A 24,351-nucleotide genomic window follows, 5' to 3' on the forward strand; every position below is an offset into this window, starting at 1 on the left:
GATGGTGGTGGGGAGAGGGCAACTCGATTTGGAGACAAAGTTCTGGGCCTGGGCTTCACGCACTCTATTGTGAACTGGACTCTTGTTCCCAGAGGACCCGCACTATCTTCCACTCTCCTTGTCTCCTCTCCCCCACCACTCCTTCCCTCCAAGTACAGAGCCGGGCGCCAAGTGGGCCCTCCACAGACCTTCGGCAGATGATTATTGCCTCTGGTAGTCACGTCTTTTCTACGGGGACTGCACTGGTGGCCAAAGGTCGCTTCCGGCCCTCCTACAGGGTGGTTTTCTGTCTTAGGAAAGTGGTCCCCGGGGTCAGCAGGGATGGTCAGTGTTTAGTGATGACGCTTGCTCAACAAGTGGTTTCCTCTCGCCTCCTCCCGGCAGCCCCGGCTCAGCCCCAGGGAAGGAAGGAAACTCACTCCCTTTTCCACCCTCCCTGAGGCCTCCTGCCCACCAGCCTGCAGACAGCTTGGCGTGGAAATCTCCACGGGTAGGGACTCGCCGACCCTCCTTCCCTTCTGTATCTGTAGTGTGTGGGAGGTTCTTGTCACACCCTGTGAAATAGATTTTGTTGTTTCATATTCTACGTAAGAAGAATTCGAGGCTTCAGAGACGTTAAGGGACTTGCTCAGGGTCATGCAGACAGTCGGTAGCAGAGGCAGGATTTATAATCCCTGCTTGCTAGGAGAGTGCTGGATTCAAACCTCCGCCACCTGTGAGGCTAGGGTAGAGCCAGGATTTGGGAACCTTGCCCTTCCGCGTTGTCCCTCCCCCTCGGCCCTCGGCCCGCCCTCGCGGGGGGGGGGGCGCGGGCGGGGAAGCCGGATCCTAGCATCACTCGGGGGCTAAGTGCACCACCTAACCAGGCACCCCTAATCCCGAGGCCTGCTCGCTAGCGACCTCCGGAGGGCTGGGCCGGTTTGGGGTGCGGTGTGGCGAGGGGACCCACCCCGTCTTCCCGACTATTTGCATAACGGAGCCGGCTCGTTTCCCCCGCCCCTTCGCCGCACTCTTCTTCCCTCCTTCCCGCGTCCGCGCCACCCCTCATCCCCTGTCCCCCCGCTCCTCCCCAAAGACCCTCCTTCAGGGACAGTTGCGTTGGGGCTCCCAGCTCCCGGGCTCTCTGGCCGCCGCCGGGCGAGGAGTCCGGAGGCATCCGGGGGAGGGGAGTCCCGCGCAGGGCCGGGCTGGGGAAAACGCCTGGGGCACTGCCCCGCGCTAACAAAGGGAACCCGCTGCCTGCCGGCTGGGGCGTGGAGCTGGCTGAGCTGCCGCAGCTTCGGCGGCCGAGAGCGCAGCGAGTGAGTAGGGCTGCGGTGGGCGGCGGCGCGGCCCGAGCCCCCCGGGAGGAGTGGAGCGAAGGGGAAGGGAGCGGAGCGGCGGGGTCCGGGGCGCGCCTAGGGCGCAGGGAATCGGTGTCCAGCACCCCTCAGACGCCTTGGCCGCGCTGACCGGCTCCCCTTTGGCTGCGGGTGTCTGTGGATTAATCCGGGCGGAGGGGCCGCCCTGGCTTCTCCCAGGCTCCACTAGCCTGTGGACCCACAACAAACCCACGTGCGCGCGGCCGCGGGGAACCCCGCTTTCTCCACTGCACCGTCAGCATGGGAGGGGGATGCCTTGCAGAGTCCAGATTCCTTCACATCTCGTCTGCCGGATTTACAGACGGAGAAACTGAGGCCCGCGGCGGGGATGGGGGCACAGGTACCATAACAAATGCACGTGCGCCCTGTGCTGGGAGCGTGGCAAGCCGCTAGCCCTTAGGAGCCGCCCTGCGCAACCCGGCCATTGTCTCAGCTGCCGGGGAGGGAGCGGCGCTGGGGGCGTCACTTGCTGGAGGAAGACGACAGACCCGTTTAAAAGGTACCACTTGGGTATCAGACCAAATTGCCAGACTTAAAAAGGGAAACACGAAAAGAGAAGGAAGCTACAAAAGATTACCCCAGGCCGGGAGTGTGTCCCCGGCCGTGGTGCATGAGTTGAGATGACCCGGACCACCCCTCACTTCCACCTCACGGTGGTTTCTTAGAGACAGGGGTTGAATTAAAGGTCTGTGGTTTCCCCTTCTAAAAAAATGACCGTGCCCAGCGCACCATTGTCCCTGCACTGCCTCTGTTGGGGACGGCGAGTGCCTCCTTAGCCTGCAGAAAGAACAGTTCGATTTAAACGGCCCCCAGCGCAGTCTTGGGTTTCGCTTGCGCTTTGCCTTTGTAGGTCTAGCCAGCCCCGGTGTCACTGGCCCCTTTTGGCTTGTTGTGTGTTTGTACAAACAAGGCCAGCCGAGCACTCTTGTTCTAGGTGGGGACGCTATTATTTTCAGTTCTATCCGAGTTTATTTGAGGGAAATTCCGAGGTCCGGAAAGAGAGGCCTCTTGTTTGTTTTGCTTTTTCTTTGCCTACGTATGCTCAGCTCAGCTTTGCAGATTTTAGTTCATCAGACCTGTTCAGGCAGCAGTGAGGTGGTTGGGGGCGGGGGAGTGCATTGGCTCGGTAGGGGATGGTGTGGGTGCAGAAGGAAGCCCGTCAGGCTGTGGGAGTGGGTGGTGTGCGCGGGAACCTAGGCACCGCCCCCCTTGTCCTTGCGGAGCGGTCGGGCTTCGGCTTCACCTTGGCCAGCTGCGCAGATTAACCTGTCCCTGGGGCGGGCGAGTGGGGGGGACTGGAGGGCTTCCGGCTCTGCGCCCCGGTTTTTGGAAGTCTAGAGAGCATCCAGTGAACCCTCTTATTTTACAGGCCGGGAAACGGAGGCCGGGAGGGTTCAGCTCCTTGTCCAAGTTTAAACCGAGTGAAATCGGCCACCTAGAGAGGACTTGAGTCCCGGTCTCCCAACTCCCACACTGCACACTGCCATGCGGTCAACTAAAGGCAGAACCGGGATTCTGTGGTTGGCTGAAAAGGCAGTGGCCTTAGGCAGAATAGAGTTAAACAAAGAAAGTAATTCAGATTGAAATCTGCACCCTTCCATTATCCCTTTCAAGAGTTCTTTACCCATTTGAGAAAAGATAGATTTAGTAATTCCTTACTCTCCTAGCCTTTCATAAGCGTAGTTAGTTTTCTCTTCTGGCTGCCCTTTCCCCTCAAAGTTGGAGCCGGGCCAGCTGTGGAGACTTGGATGTTTTGCCTGTCATCCCTGTGCCAGGAGGCCTTTGTTTGGGCATAAGCACTCCAGGAAGAAAGTGTCTCCTAGGACGCTACTCGTGAGTCACTTGTGGGAGAACAAAGCATTGTTTTCATTGATTGTATTTAATTAAATGTTTAAAAATGAGAGTCCCACGAAGTAGCTACTTATGTTTGCATTTGGCAGCGGAAAAGTTGGAAAACCAAAGAAAACATGTTGGGTCTGGGTTTCACCAAAGCTGACGTGCTGTTTCACCCTGTCCCTCTTATCTCCTGACTGCACCTGTTTCTTAGGGTTTCCAGGCTGTTTCATTTCTGTGGTAATTCCACTTGGCACTTGATTAGAGATCTCATCAGGACTCTCACCCTGTAAGGAACTTCGGAAATCACCTGGCCAGTTTTTCTAAACGGAAAAACTGAAGCTCAGAGAGGAGAGATTACATGCCTAAGGACACACAGCAAGATGTCTGCTTTTAGTGCCTCTTTCTGCCTGAAAGGGAAACTGTTGCATGAAATGAGTTTTTGTTGGTACCCCAGAGTACAGTCAAAGTTACGACGGTTGTTATAACAACACCCTTCAAGTCACAGGATGAATTCCTTAAGGACTTAAATAGGTTTTGGTTGTTAAACAAAGCCCTGGATCCCAATGGTAGCTATGGTGAGGAGTATTATATTGATAGTTATCACTGGGGATCGGTTTTCTTTAGTGTGTACTAACTGGTTCACTTTACTCTTGCCCTGGTTTCCTCTGCCTTGTGCTTCCCCAGTAGGGAGCTGTTTTAAACTATGATCGTAAGACGAAAGGCAGCAAGAAGTCAGAAGAGAGACCCCACTTAGCTCTTCATGCTACTTAATTTCTTGGGCTCCGGTGTCCTTCTTTGTATAATGAAGGTCCCTCCTGCCCAGTCTCTGCACAGGCTGTTCGGGTGCAGTGGAAGCTGCTTGGCCCTTAGAGGCAGAGGATCAGGTTTGGGTCAACCCTCCTCTCCTGTGTTCCTTGAGGACCAGGCGGTTGCATCTCTACGCGGTATAATGTAAGGGGAAGAACATGTATGCATCTCCTGGGGCTGGGGTGGGTATTAAGTCACGTGACGCATGCTTACACCTTTTCAGACCTCTTGTCAGGGTTGGGTGCTCACTAGCTTTTTAGTGGTAGAGAATGACGGTTGGAGAATAACCCCATGGGGTAAGCCCTGTGCTTAAATGAGAGACCCAACCTAGTCAGTAACTGGGGTGAATGTCTGTCAGACTGTAAAAAGGGCCTTTGGGGGGTTGTGAAGTGTGTGTGACTCTAAGGTAAATAAACCTAGTAAAAAACAAATAAAAAAACCGAACCCAGAACTTTCACACCCAGGTGAGTGCAATCTAAAGTCTTTCTATTCATTCACTCCGTATTTACTGACAAGCAGAGGCAGGTCAGTGTGGGGATGGTTCCTGTACTGGACCTGGAGTTACAAAGAGCCAGATCCACTCATTGCCCACCCACCCCTGCTTGGAACACATTTGGGTCTCCCCTCGGAAATTGCCCTCAGACACAGATGTGGAGAACAAACGTATGGACACCAAGGGGGCAAAACCGCGGAGGGGGTGTGTGTGATGAATTGGGCGATTGGGATGGACGTGTATACACTGATGTGTATATAATCGATAACTAATAAGAAGCTGCTGTATAAAAAAATAAAATAAAATTCAAAAATTCAAAAAATATAAAAAAAATAAAAAGAAGATAGAAATAGCCTACGGAAAATAGATCTAATTTATCTCAAAATTGATCTCTGTGGTGGCGGGGTCGTCCCTTTTCTTCATAAGTTAAACCAAGAGCAGGCGGTCAACGAGAGAGTGGAAGAGGGAAGGCTTCAAAGAGAATGTGGATCTCTGTAAGTGTGAAGATGTGGTTGCATTAAAAAGTGACAGGAGTAATTGATTAATGAAATTTGCAGTAATATTCTGGAACATTAGAGTCCTGAGAATTTGCTTAGACTTGGTATCAGTGACTTATTCAGTAAGAACTGAATTGGGGAAAAAAATACCTTTTTTCTTGCTTGTCTGCAGGTATACTGCATATATTCTGACTTGGATAGATGTACTTTTTATAGTTGTATATGTTACAGTAACATAGTAAGCAATGTGGTATCATCACATTAAAGTACTGGAGTGACTTTCTAAGTCGTTACTAGAAGGGTCAGGTTAGCCTTTAGAATCAACTTGGTGATTTAAATTTTGTTTGTCATTATGATTATAAAAATACAGCATGCCCATTGAGGACAATTTGGAAAGTACAAAAAAGTATAGAGAAACAGCAAAAATTTCCATTATTCAAAGGCAACCATTTTTAACAATTGGCAATTTTCCCTCGTCTTTTTTTTTTTTTTTTTTTAGTGGATTTGTTTTTTCTAAGTGGTAGAGAACATACTGCAAGTACAGTAACTCTTGGCTTTCTTATTTAACCTTTTCATATACCCATGTCACAGTTTATATCCTCATTAAAGCTGCACCTTTTCATTCATCACCATATCAGCATCTCCAAGGTCACATGGTCCCATGGGATCTGATCACTCTAGTGAGCATTTCAGTGAAGGCCTATAGAGGAAGGAATCTCCATCTTCTTCCCCCTTTCCCAACCATGCCTCAAGCATCCAGATACCATTTAAAAAAATATATATATCTTTCATGTTAGAAGAGCCTAAAGTCTAATGGAAAGAGAAGGGCCCTGTCTGTGGCCTTGGGTTCTAGTCCTGCCCTTGTGACAATTTATTTTAACACCCAGGTTTTCAGTTTCCGTACGTGTTAAAATAAGCAACTCCAAGGTCCTTTATTAATTCATTCCTCCCATCTTTGAGGGCCCACTCTAAACCAAAACTGTATAAGAAGAGCTCATGGTCCAATGGAGGAGATGCGGTAACAAGAGACTAGTTCAGGGTACCCTGGGAATGCAGAGGAGGGGCAACCACCCCAGACCGGAGCAGTGGGGAAGGCTTCCTGGATGAGGGCCACTGTGGGCCTGTCAAACTACTTCTGATTCTTCTCTGCTGTAATTGACACCATGACTAATGTTTGTGAATAAATCTCTGTCCATATTCCAGATAATTCCAATAGGATTGTGGGAACAGTAGGAATTAAGAGCATAAGTAATTCAGGATTTGAATTCTTGTTCACCAATTACCACCAATATAGACGAGCTTCAATTTCCTTCTCTGTAAAATGGGCATAACAGCCCTTACCTCACTGGACCATTGTAAGGATTAAACAAAATCATAGTTAAAGGGTCCAGTACAGTGCCAGGTTTATAGGAAGTCCTCCGTAAGTGATAGCTATTAGTGTTATAATTGGGATTTTCACAAGCTGCAGAAACTTTTGGTCTTAATATTTTTTCTTACCATGATAGCAGGCAGAAAGTTAATTAAAGTGGTACCTCCTACTAGGTGACAAATTGAGAGAGAAATGATCACTTACATGCTGCATTACAAAAGTCTTCTTATGGAAAATTTCAAACACACGAAAGTAAAAAGAATGGTGTCATTACCTCCTTCCCCCCATTTATAATCATTTACCTTCAACAATTATCAAAACTCATGGCTGGTCTATGACCCCACACTCTACCCCACATGACTTTGAAGTACATCCCAGACATCTTTTCAGCTTAGCCATAAATATTTCACTGAGTTGCATATTTGAGGCAATGGGTCGTGCTGCTCTTGGAGCCCGTGTCTGCTGTCACTGTTACCTATGGAACCGTGTGTGTGTGTGTGTGTGTGTGTGTGTGTGTGTGTGTGTGTGTGTGTGAAAGAGAGAGAGAGAGAGATAGAAAGAGCCAGTAAAACTTAAGTAGTTTTACTGCTCAAGTGAATTTTCCTGCTGTGTCCCGTGTCACAAAGAGATGCGATAAAAGGAGCACTGAATTTAGAGTCAGAAGACCTGATTTTGCACAAAGGCCCCACCCTTTACCAGCTGTATGCTTTTGGCAAGTGACTTCTGAATTTCTTTAAACACATTTATAAAAAATTTGGTGAGTAATGAATGAAATAATCCATGTGACAGCCCAAGCAACTCAGCATTAGTTGGCCCTGCATCAGACTTGAACCCAGCCTTCCCTCTCCAGAAGCAGAGTTTCCGTATGGAATGAAGGTCAGAGACTGACGGGTTGGTGGTAGTAGGGTACCTTCAAGTAGAGTTGCTGCCTGTCTCGTTCTGAAGATGAGGTCTTCGCTCAGATGAGTAGCTGGCACCCCATGCTTGCGAATCTCCTTTCACTCAACCCCTTCCCTCTGATTTATGGATGAGGGCAAGGAAGCCCAGGAAAGGTAGGGCCCTGCCAGCTATGCCTGAGAAACAGATCTTCTCTGATGCCTCTTTTCCTCCATGAGAAGACACCAGGCTCCCCTCTCTCCTCCAAGTTTGTCGTCTTGGTCTCTCCTAACTCACTGTTGCTCCCAAGTAGGAATTTTTGACTCAACTAAAAGGAGAAAATTGATTTGATTTAGCAATTAAATTAAAGTCCTCTCTTTAATACACTGGGGCTCCCGTTATCTCCGGGCCTGCACTGTGACTCGCGGTCTCCTCCGGCTGTCTCGAGCTAGCTGTGTGGCCTTGGGCAGGACGCATGCCACCACAGGGATTCGGCTCGCAGCTCTCTAGGCCCCTTCCAGCTTTGAGATCATCAAATGGGGAACAAGTATAAAAAGGGGAAACTATACATAAAGTTAGGGGCTTCTTCACACAAATAATAAGTGTAATGTTTTCTTTTAGAATGTTCAAATAGGGTAAAAAATTAACCACCTTCCCTTTTGCCATTTCCCCCAATCCCACTTCTTGGCAAAGTGACTACTGTTTGCAGTTTGTTGTGGGTCTTTCAGCCTCCTTTGGATGTACCTATGTATGTATTCATGGTTATATGCAGATACATTTAAAAAGCTCAGTAAATGGATTACATTGTAACTGCAACTTTACAGACTTGCCCTTTTCACTTTACTATAGGTATTGGACGTCTTTCCATATCAGTATATACAGATTATTTTCTCATAGCTGCATCACAACCTACATCATGGATGTGTTTATTTAACCAGTCTTTTGTTGACGGATATTTATCTGTTTCCATAAAAATATATTTCTAAGTGTATTTAGACCTTGGACATATGGAACGCTGGTCGTAAGTGTCATGGTTAAATGAAGTCAGTCCATCGAACTCTGGAAAGGGTGGCGAGAAAATGGGTGCAGGAACACTGAGAACCATGCCCCGGAAAGCTGAAATGAAGGGCTCCCGGGAAGCTACTAAGAGCCAGCTGTTGGGATGGGAGGTTATTTTTGGAGTTGGCCTGCCTGATTGGGTGCCCTAGGCTGCCGGCGCAAGAAACTGAACTGCGTCATCACCTTCTCCTCCTCATTCCACCATCCCTGGCTCTTCCGCATTTGTTTCTCTTCCCAGGGTCGGTGGCATCTGGTGGGAGGACTGGAACTTGAGTGATGGGAGGGAGGAGAGAGAAGCGAAGAAGAGGAGGAATTGATCTCAGGCTCTGGAGGAAAGAATGTGCCGGTTCTACTCTACCTTGTTGTTCAGACCCATCTGGAAACTCGTGTTTCGCTGGGTCCTGTACAGAGCATGATAAAATGAAGCACACCCAGAACTGGGCTTACTTGGAAGACAGAGGTTTAGGACACCATATTGGAGGTAGAATACATGTGGAAACTGGAGTGTTCTAGCCTGCAGGGGATAAAATAAGAGGCAGTTTCTTCATGTGGAAGAATGATTAGAGTTATACTGTGTTGCTGCTGGGGGGGAGGAAAACCAGTACAGAGTTGCAGAATGGCAGATAAGGAAGAACTTACTCAGCAGAACTGCCCAACCAGGGAACAAACTAGGTCACAAGACAGTGAACTCCCTGCCATGGGAGTATCTAAGCAGAAGTCTCAAGTCAACTTGTTTGCCATCAGAGGATTCTTGCTTTTCAGAGAGGTTGACCTAAATGCCTGGTAAGGCCCTTTCCAACTCTGAGAGTCTATGACTGTGGGAGAGAGGGAAGATCGGACTGAGGGGGTGGGACAAGTTACAGACAACGTGAGTGGACCTTTTGTCACCTGCTCTAAAAAGGTGGAATAAAATGGAAGCCTTCGAAGGAGACTTAGACCATTGTTTCCCCTGGATCTTGGCAACCCTCCTCCTGTTTTGTCCTTGGCTTCAGCTCAACTTGATTTTATATTCGTAAATTATTTCCACAGAAATAAATATATCACATACACTTTAGATGACCAGGAAATCTGGCAACCAGAAAAGAACTACATGTCCCAGGAGGATGATTGTAATTTTATTTTTATTTTTTTTATTACAGTCTTTCTAAATTTGCATCCATCTCCTGGTTTCCCTAGCACAGGACTGAGACGTCATTCAGCTTTAATTTTAGGAACACTCTACCCTTTGCAACCTCTCAAAGGTCCTCTGAGCTGGAGTTGAAATGCTTGTCTCTTTCTTTCCTGTGGATGAGGAAGAACCTCTTGGACTTAAGTCTTAGCCAAGTCTTAGTGAGGAAACGTGGCAAGTTTACCATCTTCTAGGCTTTTGCTGTGCTCCTGACCCTGATAAGGCCCTGTTTGTTCCCTTATCCAGTCCTCATAGCCTTGGGGTCTTGGTATCATCAGCTCCATTTTGCAGATGAGAAAGCTGAGCTTCAGAGAGGGCTAGGGAACTACCCCAAGATTCACTGCTGTTAAGTAGTGATGCTGGCACTGGGTGTAGCTCATTCCCTACATCATGTTACAGGTTTTTCCACTGCTAATCATTCCCAGTCCTTTGGGGCTGAGACACCCTTCGTCCTTGTGTTTCACTGGGAGCTTGGTTGAATTTCTCCTTATGGAGCTGATGAAAGCTTTCTACCATTCCTCTAAGAACAGATGAATGAAAGAACTCATGGGACAGCCATGTGTGAATAGCTTGACATTCGGATTCAACATACATTTGCTTCTTCCCCTTTTTCTTAAGAGTTATTTTCATCAAGCCTGGTTTGCCTTTTTTTTTTTTTCCCCCACCTGCCTTTTAAAGCACCTGTACTCATTATCTGTTTATAACCGGAATAAACACACCCACCAGTAGCGAGCATGGCTGCAGATGAATGGGTACCATTGCTTGGCTACCTTCGATGCCTTTAGGTGGTAAATGGAGCTCAATATTGGCATTGTTAAGGGCTTATCTGCAGCTGTGCTTGGAGGCTCTTGAACAATTTCTTCTCTTGTAAAGTTTACTCAACATTATTTTGTTCAGTCAATATTTGTTGTGTGCTAGGCATTATGCTAGGCATTGGGAGTATTTACCCTAAGAACACACACTGTAGATATGCACAGACGCGTTCAGTGTAACTGGCGGGGCCTTAGAAGTTAGTGGCAGACAAACTTTCTGTGTCCTCCTCTTCCTGTTTTCTCAGAGTCCTTGCTTTGTCCACTCGTTCAGGTAACACTAGGTGCCTGCTGTAGCCCACGCACAATGCTCAGTTTTAGAACATAGACCCAAATTGCCCCCCAGTTCTCTTCCTTTAAGAGCTTAGTTGGAGGTGGGCATGCAGATATTAATAACAATATACTGTGATAAATATTATGATTTGGATGTATACAGAGGTTGAGAAGATCGTACAGTGAGTTTGGGTAAGCTTTCTGGAGGACCTATGACCTACCTAAGCTGGGTTGTAGAGTGTAGTAGCTGCTAGCCTCTGGGAAAAGAGCATTTGAAGGAGAAAAGGGAGTGCAGGAGTGAAGGTGTGGGGTAGAGAATGGCATGTGCGGGGGAGCCACTAGCAGGTTAATGTTCCCAGAGGGGAACACATAAGGCAGGAAGTGCTGGGAGATGAAGCTGGAACAGTTATACCCATCATCAAATATAATTTTCTTAACCTCTCTCTGGTGGCATACACTATTATCATTTCTGTTTAATAGGTGAGGAAACAAAGGCTGAAGGAGGTTTGGTGACTTGTTCAAAGTCAGACAGCGAGTGAATTGAGGTGCTTGAACTTGAATGTAGGCCTGCTCAACCCTCATAGCGGTGCCTGCAGGGGCCGAGAAGGTCTGCCTTGAAGACTGAGGTGATCCTTCCGTCTCCATTAATCTTTCAAAAATCACACCCTTGCTGAATTCTCTTCCTCCACCTGCCTTATGGTGTTCTCACTAGTGAGTCTGATGTCGAAGACCTCTTCTGAGTCTCGGTTCTAGTTTTCATCCTCTTTTCATTCAGAGAATCAGTAGCCCAGAACTCTTCAAAGAAAACCTTTATTGCCCAACCAGGTGTAACAAGGGAGAAGGAGAAGATTCATCCCCTTTCTCAAAAGGTCTAAGTTCATTAAGTAGCCCAGGCATTACCTGTGTATCCTTTAGTTCAGAGAAGCCCTTTGGGGGCTGGAGAGGGAGCAACCTGGGTGGGCTGGAAGGGTCTGGAGCAGGTGGGCTTTGAGCTGTGCCTTGAAGGATAGGTAGGATCAGGAAGGTGGAAGGCATGGCACATAAGTAATATTATTCTGTCTCACTCAGTGATAAATGGCTTATTCTACCCATCCCCCAAGATAATTTCCGGGTTGGAGTTGGCTCTTGGGCTGAAGAGGCAGTAGGAGGATTCATTTAGTTATTCATTCAAAATAAAGTTTATTGAAAACTAATCAACTGAGAGCTCAAAGACAAGATGATGAAACTACAGAATGAAATAAAAAGGGCAATTACAGAGCTAAGGAAAACATTGAGGACACAAACTACATCATTAGAGGAAAAGTTAATAAAGGAACAAAGTAGAATCCACTGAAAACTAAATTACTAACAGAGAAGGCATGAGGAAAATCACAGTATATGCTGAGAAAAAGGATGAAGAAACTCATCAGAGAAAATCAGAGATCTAAAGGTTGTAAAAAGATTGTAAAAAGATCACTCAGAAGGGTAATTGGCCTACCTGTGGAGGCATAGGTCACTTCTCGTGCTCCATTGACCTAAACATAATCACGTAGACAAGCCTGGATGCAAAGGAGCCTGGGAAAACGTCTCCAGCTGGGTGGCCGTGTACCCTCTTAGAACTCAGATTTGGGGAAGGCCTTTTATTACTGAAAGGAAGATGAGGAAAATGGGTATTGGGAGCAATTCATTTCTGCCCCAGGGAAAAAGTCATGTTGGTCTCAGACTTGATTTGCAGCAGAAGCAGAACTTGAGAACATGGAGAGGAAATATTTACAGAGTTCCAAGGGAAAGGTCGTGTGACTGAAGACTTTTACACTCAATTACATCACTCTGTAACAATAAGGCAGGTAGCCATTCTCATCTCTTCATATAACACATATGAGCCATTCATGGGAAAACCTACTTGATGATGAAAAAGATTAGTCAAAAGCACCCTTTGGAAGGCATGGTGATAGGTCATTTGGAGAGCCCTTCTTCTACTCAAATAGAGAAAACCTTAGCATGGGTGGGCTGTAAGTCTAAGGAACAGAATGGGAGGAAGTGAAAAGAGTGTAATGGAAATGGAGAGCTGAGGGAGGGAGTGGGAGGCCGTTAGGTGCTAACTTTCCCTCTCTCACACTGTCTAAGTAGGGTGTTAGTATCATGGCTCCAACCTCTCAATTAGTTTTTTTAACCCTTTATTTTATTTTTAAAAATTTTATTGGAGAAAAGAATCTAAAAAAGAATGAATATATGCACATGTATAACTGAATCACTTTGCTGTACACCTGAAACTAACACAACATTGTAAATCAATTATTTTTTTTCTCTTAAACTTGGAGGAGTCTTTAAGGAAATAACATCATTTGGATGTAGAAAAATTTATTAAAAGTTCAGCTTTTCCTGTATTTTACTTTTCTGTATAATTAAATTTAAATTAAAAAACCCCAGCTGTTGTATTAAGCAGTCCCACCCATTCTTCTTTCATGCATTCTTCCATCCTCCACACTTCTGTTCAAATGTAAATGTAGAGACATGCAAGGAAGGATATGAATCAATTTTTTTTCCTGGATGCAGGGATCCTGGGTGATTTTTAGCTCTGTATAATTTTGTGCATTGATTGATTTAAAAAAGTAATGAGCTGGTCTTATTTGTTTTTGTCTTTTTTTTTCAGTGTTTTACTTCTTTAATCTTTTTTTTTTCTTTTTTAAATTGAAGTGTAGTTGATTTACAATGTTTCAGGTATACAGCAAAGTGATTCAGTTATATATATATGTGTATATATATGTATATATTCTTTTTCAGATTCTTTTCATTATAGGTTATCAAAAGATATTGAATATAGTTCCCTGTGCTGTACAGTAGGACCTTGTTGTTTACTTATTTTATGTATAGTAGTGTGTATCTGTTAATCCCAAGTTCCTAATTTATCCTTCCCCCCAACTGGTCTTATTTGAATCAAACCACTAAGGCTAATTTAAAAGGCATCATTAAATACTAATGCTCAGGGTGTGGGGAGTGAGGTGGGAGATACACATAGATGAACAAGGCCTTGTTTTTTCACGGAGAAGTTGGTGAGTCAGTTACGTGAACACCGGACTCTAGGCAGAACAAAACACTTTGTAAATTAGATGGACAATTGGGGTGTTGGGGTCCCGAGGACAGTGGGGAAGTTTTCACAAAGGAGATAGTGTTTGAACTGGATGTTGAAGGATGAGAAGAGTCCCTATAGGTGGAGGATGGGAGGCAGGGCATTCCTGGCCTGGAGGCAGCAGGAGTACCAGCAGGGAGGAGTGAAGGTATGTGGTGTGTCTGGGTAACCCTGGGTAATCTATTGTGGTCAGGGAACAGAGGGTGAATGAAGGAATAGCTATTGTTCATTAAGTGCCCACAGCGTTCCAGGTGTGACACACAGATCTCTCTAGGCTGCCCAACAGCCCTACAGAATGGTGATAATTATCCCTACTGTGCCGATGAGGAAACTGAAGCTGAGAGAGACTTATCTGCCCAAAGTCACTCAGGGGGAAGACTGATTGAACCCCCTGAGCTGTCTGTACTCCAAAGCCCATATAGTCTCTCTCCTGTGCTGTGATTTGCAGTGCATAGAAGATCTGAATTAGCCACCTTTGTGAAACATAACATATACAAATACAAATAAATATCAAAACATTTTTATAGGTAAATATGTTTTATGTATTTCCATACACGCAGACCTATGACGTAGCCATACATTGCTTGGCCAAAAAGTTCGTTCGGGTTTTTTCCATGCCATCTTACCGAAAAACCCAAAAGAACTTTTTGGCCAGCCCAATATTTTGCGTGTAAATTTTCTAGGTAGATTTTTGGGTAAATATAAATCCTAAATTGTGGTTCGGACTCTACTGTCCAGAAGCTGTGTGGTCGCACGCTACTCAATTCGAACTCCAGTTTCCTGATTCATAAAAGGGAATAATGATTCTGGTGCCGCCTCCCCTCAGATTTGTTTTTGTGTTCCAGTTAGATCATAGATGTGAAACGACGAGAAAGTATAAAAGTATAAAAGAGCCACACAGAAAGGTTTGTTATTGCTGACACACCCCTCGCTCTTCTGAGAGCTTACAGACATCTGTTCGAGCACCCACAGATGTGTGTAAAAACTCTCACAGTCATGGACATGGTCCTTCAGGCTTGCAACAAACAATGTAGTCAGCCAGCCAGAAGCTGTGCTTTCCTGGTTCAGATAACCAGCTGGGGGCTGTGGAGGGAGCTGGGGCGGCCTGTTGGGGGGTGGGGTAGAGGGAGGGGAGCGAGGCAAGCAGTCTGTCTGGCTCCCCCCACTGCAGGGTGTGGGAAGGCTCCTGCCTCCCTTCCTGGTTGCTAGGTAAGTCTGGGCCAGAGTGGAGTCGGGATGGCTGTCAACAGCTTGGTGATTTATACCAGGCAGGGGAGGGTGTTTCAGACATGCCAGGCTGCAGGAAGGAACGTTGGAGCTGCCAGGCGAACAGGCCCCTGCCACGTCTATCTGGTAGAGGCTCCTGGTCTGGAAAAGGGACAGGAGGGACAGAGTCGTCAGGGGACTCTGGAGCAGACTTTAGGAGTGCTAGGAGTACTCATGAGGACAAGATGAGGACTCTGGCCCCAGAGAAATTGGACTCTGATGCAACACGTCAGAGTGGACGGGCAGCCAGCCCTTGGCACTGGGCTAGAGTGGCCCAAGGCAAGTTACTTGTGCTCCAGGAAGGATTAGGATTGTTCCAAGGTCTAGGTTGGGGCCTGGTGTCCTCCTGGGGGCCCAAAAGCCCTGTTGCGTGTATCGTGTGTGGGGTGGCAGTGGTGGAGGTTTTAGAGAGAGCCAAGCTACGCCTTACTGACGAAGAGATCACTTCCTTCCTCACCCCCCTGGCCTCTGCTCTGCCCAGACAGGCCTTTTAGCTCAGCCTCAGCTCAGGATGAGTCCCTGAAATTCATGCCACCCAAAGCAAAGAGAAGACCTTTCATCTCCTACACTGTACTTACTAGATTATATGAAGTTAGCTATGTTCGACGGTGTCTCCCCGATGGCAGGGACACTGCGGGAGTTCTCTGCACAGCCCCCTGCCCTTAGGAGGCCTGGTGGACTGAGCTCAGCCTTCCCAATGCTCCCCGCCCCCACCCACCTGCTGAGACCAGGATGCGGTCCGCAAGCGCAGGTGCTCTCTAGGTAAAGCCAAGGGTGAGAGCACATGGCAGGAACACCCTGGGGCTCTGCTGGGCCCTTCTGCCCCACTAAATAGTCCTTCTTCTACCTGTCAGTTCCGGCCTTGGGAGTGAGAGACAAGCAACAAGGCGAAGTAGGGAATGCCCTCTGGGCTGATCCGTGGAGCTGAGCCCTGGCGGCCAATCAAGTTTGGGACCTTGCTCTTGCTTTTCTTATCCCGCTGGGAACCAGGGTCGTAGGAGTGTGTCCTAGGGGTGAGAGGGAGGAAGGCGGTGAGGGAGCTCTGAAAAAAGCAGTTAGGCTGAATCATCTTGTATCTGAGCAGACTGCAGGATCGCCTTTGTCAATTGTATGCTGTTGGGAGGATGCTGGCCCAGGGCGAGAGTGGGGGTGGTTAATGACGATGGTGTTAGGAATAAATCCCCAGAAGATGTTTCCTGCTGGAGGGCTTGTGGCGGTTCCTTTTCTGCTCTACACAATGAACAGTTTATTCTGGCCTGTAGACTTGGAGGAGAGGAAATAACAGGTAGGGAGGAGACGGATGAAAGCTGCCTCTTAGGGAAATGCTTCTGGGCTCGGAGGGTCCCACCCTTGTCTCCCAGCCAGTCCAGGGGACTCACAGTGGGAACGCTGGGAGGCAACTCCATCACCATCTGTAGGGTCACCTTTCTCAGAAAGCCCCGAGGTTGAGAAAAAAATCATAGGCTTTGCAGCCAGACAGACTTGGGTTTAATTCCGGATGTGCCACTTCTCAGCTATGTGAATTTGGGAACTTCTCCGACCCTCAGTTTCTCCTCTGCAATCTGTGTTCATCATTCCTGCCTCATAGCATTGGTGTGAGTACGATGTAGTGATTAACCTAGGGCAGCATGTGACTAGTGATGAATAAATGGTAGCTCTTTTCAATATTGCAGCACTTCTTAATAGTTATTCTCAGTTATTGGTCACCTAGTGGGCCAGACACTCTGCTAAGCCCTGGGGGTATGAGGATACATGAGACCCAGTCTCTCCCTGGGTCTCTCCATCTAGGAGGACAGACAGGCACGTGGGATCAGGGACCAGATGAACAGGAGCTGCACGAGGTGCTTTGGGAGCAGGAGGCAGGGGTGGGGTCAGGGAAGAAGAGGTGAGCCCCCAGCAGGAGGCGTTTGCCGGGCAAGTAGAATGGAGGGTGTTTCAGACATGCCAGGCTGCAGGAAGGAATGTTGGAGCTGCCAGTTCTCCCCAGAACTGCAGCAGCAGATAGGAGGAGGTTCACAACTGGGACTAGTCAGTAGATCCACCCGTAAGTGGGGGACAAGAGCCAATAGTAGGGGCTCCCCCAGCAGGCGAGCTCACAGGGCTTCTGCCCTCTGCTGGCATTCGAGCCAGGGCAGTCTGGCTCAAGATAGAGTCTGCAATCTGTTTTTCCAGTGGTGGGGTGAACATGGACAGGGACCCAGCCTGGCTGGACTGGGGCACTTAACTTCACAGAGATCTCTCCAGGCTCAGGGCTGGGATCAAGGGTAGACTTCCCTGGAGGGAGCAGAGATGATTACCAGACAGGAATTGCAAACATGGAACCTACTAAAATAGAGGCTCCAGGTGGCGTGGACTGGAGGGGCTTCATGAAACGCTGGCACAGAACTGTTGTATTAACACTGGGACACTGGCAGCGTGGGTAGGAGGGGTGACCTGGGATTTCTACAGTTGTTGGGAAGCCCAGCGACCCCATGTGCAGTGCTCAGTGTTGCCTAAAAAGAACCAGAGGGGACGTCTTCGAGATTCAAGGATATACATTTGTGGTTTTAGTTATTTGCAAATGACTTCAAAACCCTATGATGTACACTAATTGGGTGAATCATTTGGATGAGATAAAAGCAAAATTATATTTGCTACAAGGATGGTTTGTATCACTTAGCTGGTGATGTAATAAACATAGCAGCTTTCATTTACTGAGCTCACACCACCATCCTGACTGGTCTCACTCTAATTCATGACCATGACCCTTAAGTGGACTTTGGTGTTGTCAGGTCTTTACTCTTTTCCTTTGATCCAGGGGTTCTCAACTCTGGCTTCTGTTATCATTAACTGGGGAAGATTATAAAAAGTACTGCTGCCTGAATTCCACCCCAGACTAATGAAATCTAAATTCTTGTGGGGTGGATCTGGGTATGAGTATCTTTTTTTAAAGCTCTTCATTTATTCCAGTGGGCAGCCTTGGTTGAGAACCACTGCCATCCTCTCCAATCTCCATGACTATTTCACACTTTTTTCCCTCTTTAAATTTTTAACACCTCCTCTCCCATCTCTATTCTCAGTCGAGAAACTTATTTCCCACTTACCTGAGAAAATAATGGCAAAGGAGTGCTTTCATACCTTTCCACCATCAAATCTATGCCCATTTATTCTACTTTCTGCCTGTTGCTACGGATGATGCTCCTTTTTTTTTTTTTTTGCGGTACGCGGGCCTCTCACCGTTGTGGCCTCTCCCGTTGCGGAGCACAGGCTCCAGACGTGCAGGCTCAGCGGCCATGGCTCACTGGCCCAGCCGCCCCGCGGCATGTGGGATCCTCCCGGACCGGGGCACGAACCCGCGTCCCCCACATCGGCCGGCGGACCCGCAACCACTGCACCACCACGGAAGCCCGATGCTCCTTTTTAAGACCAACCCCTCCACTTCTGTATGGCATCTTGTTCCCTTCCTTAGTTAAGGACTTGACTCTGCAGTTCTACCTTCTCTTTCCAATGTTCCTCTCTTTATGGACCACTCCCATCTGCCCCCCGACACCATCTGTCTATCTGTGGCAGCTGTTTCTCCCACTGACCCCACACATATGCACATACACATCTTCTCCTGACTGCATCTACCCCTCCAGCTACTGCTTCATTCCTCTTCTCCTTGAAAGAGTCATCTGCACTTGATCCCTGCAGTTCCTCTTTTCTCATTTTTATTCAAACTCAGTCTAACCAGTGTTTTTTGCCTCCATCACTCCATAAAAACTACACCTGTCAGGTTTACCAGTGACCTTGGTATTGCCAAATCCAATGGTTAAGTCTCAGTCCTTATCTTGATTTGTCAGTAGCATTTTATATAGTTGATCACTCTGTCCACCTTGAAAAAGTTTCTTCTTCTGGTTCTGGAACATCACCCTTGGTTCTCCTCTACTGGCTTCTCCTTCTCAGTTTCTTGTGTTGGCTCATCTTTGCTTGTTCACTTTGGAGCGCTCCAGGGAGCAGCCCTTGGACTTGGCCTCTTCTCTGTCCCCTCACTCCCTGGAGATCTCCTACCATCTGAATGCTGACAACTCTCAATGTTTAGCTCCATCCCAGACCTTTCCCCGGAACACCACACTCATGTTAGCCATCTAATCAACAAGCCTCCTTACATGTCTAACAGACATCTCAATGATGACAAGTCCATGGCTGAAATGCTGCCATTCTCTCTCAAACAGCCTTCCCCACTTCAGTAAATGACAGCCCCATCTTTCCATTTGCTTGGGCTTAAAACTGTGGAGGCACCCTTGACTCCGATTCTCTCATGCTGCACCCAATCTGTCAGCAAACCACGCCAGCCATGCTTGCAAAATACACCAAGAAACTGACTGCTTATTTGATCCACCAGATTCACACTTGTCCAAGACAGATCAATCTCTACTTGTAATTTTTAGAATAGTTTCATACCTGGGCCGCCAGTGGTAGTGTGTCATTTTTCCACTTAAAACCAACAAAGGCTTCCTATTGCACTTTGCAAAGCCAAAGTTCCTAGAAGGGCCTCCACGGTTCTGCCTGAGGCAGCCCACAGATCCTCCCAGGCTAAATTTCCTGCTCTTTTCCACCTCTTAATTCTGCTTCACTTTACTGACCTTACTCCTTCAACATAAAGCACATTTTTACCACAGAGCCTGTTCCCTTCACCTGGAACACCCTTCCTTCATATATTCCCATTGTTTTCTCCATCTCTTCCTTTAGGTTCTATTTCAGTGTCACCTTATTAGAAAGGTCGTTCTGATCACCTTACATAAGATAGTAATCTGGTGCCTGTTTCTTACCCCATCACACCTGGCTCTCTCTTTCCCTTTTATCCTGCTTTGCGTTTCTTCTATGGCACAGATGGTCATCTGACTTATTTATTCTGTCTCTTCTCACTAGGAAGTTGTTTTTGTGAGGGCAGGGACTTCATCTCTTTTGTTCGTGATTGTTCTCCTAGGGCCCAGAGCAATGCCTTAGGAATAGTAGGCACAATACCTAATTGTTGACTAAATTCAACTAAATCCACACAACGGCACTTCAGAATTAGTTGGAATAACCCACGATTTACAGATGAGGAAATTGTAGCTCAGAGAAGTCAAGTAACTTTTTCAAGGTAACACAGCTTGCTAGCATAGAGACTCAAACCTTCCAAGTGACTGTGTCATCAGACTGTCTCCCTGTTAAGCCTGGCCTTTCCCCAGCACCCACAGCTCAACTTACCTCATTTTTTCCACATCTCATTGCAAGCAGGCAGCCCCACAGAGTGACAAAATCCTTGTGAAAATGCCACAAATGTGCCTGGAGGTGTAGGAGGTGTATAGGAAATGCATACACAATCCCTTATTTGCAATACCCAAATCCCCAAATCTGTGAAAAACTGCATTTTATTCTTAACCCATTTGGTGGCAAAACCTGATCTGGACTAATGGGAGGCTATTTATAAATCCTTGTTTAATGTACTTGGTTAAAATATTTATTGTTTTGTTGCAGAAATATTAATCCATGTAATTATGGAGAGTTGCCCTGCTACTGCTGCAGGTCTTTAGGCAACATATTGCTTTTCTAAAATAGGAAGAATTGTGAGTTCTGACACTTATCAGGCCCCAGAGATTCCTGATATGTGGTTGTGAACCTGTGTTCATGCTTTCCTAAATGTCTGGCATTTGAAAGTATGCCTAAAAAAAAATTAAAAATTTTTTTTCCTGGTAACTACAATTTATTTTAAGGACTTTTCCAGGAAGAGACTCAATTTTACGATCTGATTAAGATCAAGCACAGCAGGCCAAGCTGAGGAGGGCATGCATGAGATGCCATTCTAAAACACAGGGCGTGCATAAAAGTCTACATGCTGAACAATGAGACCACCCCTTCCCCAACCTTCCTTTTTTGTTGTTTCCAACAGTGCTGGCAAGCTCGGGTTATGAGATTTCCCTAGTCATGAGATTAGTCTATGATTAAATTTAACAGCCTAAGAGGAAAGGCCTATAGACATTGATATTTACAGTTCTTCAAATAAAATGGAGAGATTATTTTCAATCCCCCTCTGGTAAGGCCCACCAGTCCAGCAGCCCTGCCCAAGCACACAGAGCTTCTGGTCAACTTTTTAGTGGATCACTTTTCTTCTTTTTTTTTCCTTCTCTCTCTCTCTTTTTTTTTTTTTTTTTGGCCGTGTGGCTTGCGGGGTCTTAATTCCCTGACTAGGGATCGAACCTGCGCCCTTCCCAGTGAAAGAGTGGAGTCCTAACCACTGGACCGCTGGAGAGTTCCCAGTGTCTCACTTTTAAATTTAAGGTAGAGATCAACTGATATCTGAGAAAGTTTGAAACATGAAAGAAACCAAAAGAGACAAATAACAACAACAACAGCAACATAAAAGTATCATAGAGACAAGTGAAGATATTCCATTAATAAAATAAAGACTGAAATAAAAGGAGTATTCAGAGAATAAGAGAGAACTCTTGGAAATTAAAAGTATGTTAGCAGAAATAAATGAATCGGGAGAGGGTTTGGAATATGAACTTGAAGAAATCTTGTAGGAAGTCAAACAAAAAACGGCTATGAAGTGAAAAATAAGAAAGGATCATTCTAAGAAGCTCAACATCTGAATAGTAGGACTTACACGGAATGTACACAAAAGGAATTAATCAAAACACACCACATGGCTCCATGGTTCAGGTGTGAACAACAATTTATCTGGTCATAATAATGTAACTTCTGATGCTGACTTAATAAAAAAACAGTCTAAAGCTATTAGGAGAATGTGGGACGGAGAAGAGTTATGTGGGGTGTGGTAAAAGAGAACTAAATCCTCCTTTTCTGTAATAGGAAGTCAGTAGATAATATCTAACATTGAAAAAACAGAGCCATATAAGCATGCTATTTAGACGCACTGATGTAACCCCAGAAATAGATAAAAGAGTTGAAAGTTGTTGCATTTGAGCAGCAGAAATTAGGGGGGTGGAGGGGTGGGACAGGGCCTGAAATCACGTATGCAGAGGGCTTAGCGTCGCCCCGCATATCCGCACTGGCACCAGAAATAAGCACAGTCAAAATGGAGTGACTGTTCGCTACAGACGATATAGTGACAACACGGTCAAAGTTCTGAGCTAGAGCACCCTCCTTTGGATACTTTGCATACGGCAGTGGCAGAAGAACTTCCCCTTTCTGGTTCTTTGAAAATAACTTCCTACGCCATTTCTCTTTTTGTCAGAACCTGTGTATTCAGTGCTCAACTCAAATTTAATTTCAGCTCTTTTATTGAAAGAGCTTGGCCTAGCTCTCCCCTAACCCACGTAAATAATCCATGAAGTCTGCTGATTTTAACAGAAGTTCTTACAGCATCTTGGGTGTAGTGCCTTCTGATTGGACTGCAGGGCTCAGCAAACTTGTAGTGACCCAGATCCTGGAATGTTTTAGGCCCAAGGATTGATAAAAGCTCTTAGCTCACTTAGCTTCCAAGTCCAAACACAATCAGAACAATTGCTCACATCTCAGATAATGTGGATTAATGGATCCAGGGTTAACAGGATTATCTTTTACCCCAAGGCTCCTGTGTGCTTGTGGTGAGTGCCCATTTAAGCCAGGGACCTGGGGCCAGGGCTGACTCTGTGACAAGTTAACCCATTCTCTCACTCAAAACTGAGTCCTTTAGTAATGGTCTTGCCAGGAGGATACTTACCAGTGGGGATGCTAGGGTGTGAAGTTCTTAGTGTGTGTTCTTGGATCATTTTATGAACTTCTTTGGATCTGGGTGGGGTCTCTAAGTCCTGGCTCTGGTCTGGGGTCAGGGCCTCACACAGTGTACCTCTGAAGGAAATGCTTGCTGGGGGCATGAGGGAGTTCATGAGGACAAGGCAGCCTCTCGTGTGTCTGCTCTCTTCCTTAGAGTCATGTTTGGGTGCTTCTGGGTCTGACTGAGCACAGAGGAGGAAGGGGATTAGCTGAGAAGCTGCCAGGGACTATAAGGTGTGAAGATCTTGTGGGCAGGAGTGATGGCAGGGGGAGATCAAGCAGAGAACAGACCCTGAGTATGAGGAAGGAGGTGGGTGAAATTTCGGCTGAGGGAGAGTAGTGAAACTACATCTTGATGTCAAGCCAGTGACCCTTGCAGGGTAGGAGGGAGGTCAGGGAGCAGAAGTGTCCTGCATTAAATGGGTGCTGTATTAAAACTACAAGGAAGCACATGAGTCCATAGGGGGCTCAGAGACAAGGGGGATGCAAGAAGACCCTGGGATCGAATGTGTAGCACTCGTAGGGTGATAGGAAGTGTTGGCATAAGCCACTTCATAGAAAATTCTTATAATACAATAGAAAAACCTGAAATTTCTACAGCTCTGCTATTGTTTATTTCTCATGTTTCTGCAATGCACAAGATACACTTGCAATCCAGAACTGTCCTTTCCCGTTACCTCATCTATCAAAAGCCCAGCCACAATGTTTGGAAGAAAGTTAAAAAAAAAGGCTTTTGAGCAGCCACAATAGATGGCTAACGCCCTATCACAAAGCCACGCACTGGATCATGGGAGAGCCCCTCTGGTCTCACAGCCCCATACGGCTTTTAGTGAGTCAGAGGCAGCTGGGACCCTTGGGCCGGTCTAAACCAAGCTCTTCAGAGGTCTATTGAAGGGATTCAGGGAATGCTTACAGGAACAAAAATAGGAAGTACAGACGAGCCTCAAAGCCACTGGAAAGTTCCTAACCATCCGCCTTCTCTGGGCTGCACGGTTTCCTGTTTGCCTCTCCGCAGGCCTCTGCCCTGTTCTCTTTGTAAGACCAGCTTCCTTTCCTTCTGCAGGGCCTCGCAACCCCATCACCTGATCTTGTGCATGGCATTTGCTTCTCATATTGTGCCCACTACCTTTCCTTTAAGGGAACTGGGTCTACCACCAGTTCCCTTATTTATGGGTGAGTTGCTTTCATTTGTTTGTTATATTGACGTATAGTTGATTTACGATGTTGTATTAGTTTCTGGTGTATAGCAGAGTGATTCATCTATATGTGTATATATATATATCCTTTTTCATATTCTTTTCCATTATGGTTTCTTAGAGGATATTGAATATAGTTCCCTATGCTATACAGTAGGACCTTGTTATTTATTTTATATATAGTAGTTTGTATCTGCTAATCCCAAACTCCTAATTTATCCCTCCCTCCCTCACCCCTCTTTCCTCTTTTTTTTTTTTTTTTTTTTTGCGGTACGCGGGCCTCTCACTGTTGTGGCCTCTCCTGTTGCGGAGCACAGGCTCCGGACGCGCAGGCTCAGCGGCCATGGCTCACGGGCCTAGCCGCTCCGCGGCATGTGGGATCTTCCCGGACCGGGGCACGAACCCGTGTGCCCTGCATCGGCAGGCGGACTCTCAACCACTGCGCCACCAGGGAAGCCCATTCTGCCCATTTTTTGATTGGGTTTTATTTTTTGTTCTTGTTGTTGTTGT

The 24,351-nt window shown here is 46.6% G+C and overlaps 1 protein-coding gene across 14 annotated transcripts in view; it reads left to right on the forward strand.

Moving 5' to 3' along the window:
- The first annotated feature begins 470 nt into the window (after window positions 1-470).
- Window positions 471-24,351, forward strand: part of ST6GAL1 (ST6 beta-galactoside alpha-2,6-sialyltransferase 1) — a 155,878-nt gene continuing 131,997 nt past the window's right edge. For 4 of the 14 annotated variants that reach the window (XM_079921559.1, XM_079921553.1, XM_079921551.1 and 1 more), the window contains exons 1-2: window positions 644-1,301; window positions 1,663-1,860. The gene's annotated coding sequence lies outside the window, so the exon portion shown is untranslated. Of the gene's footprint in view, window positions 491-643; window positions 1,302-1,332; window positions 1,861-8,392; window positions 9,082-14,845; window positions 14,867-16,133; window positions 16,209-23,708; window positions 23,819-24,351 lie in introns of those variants that run through there. The other 10 variants (XM_079921561.1, XM_079921555.1, XM_079921562.1 and 7 more) reach the window with 9 other exon arrangements.

Source organism: Stenella coeruleoalba (assembly GCF_951394435.1).
Source record: "Stenella coeruleoalba genome assembly, chromosome: 5".
Lineage (NCBI taxonomy): Eukaryota > Metazoa > Chordata > Mammalia > Artiodactyla > Delphinidae > Stenella > Stenella coeruleoalba.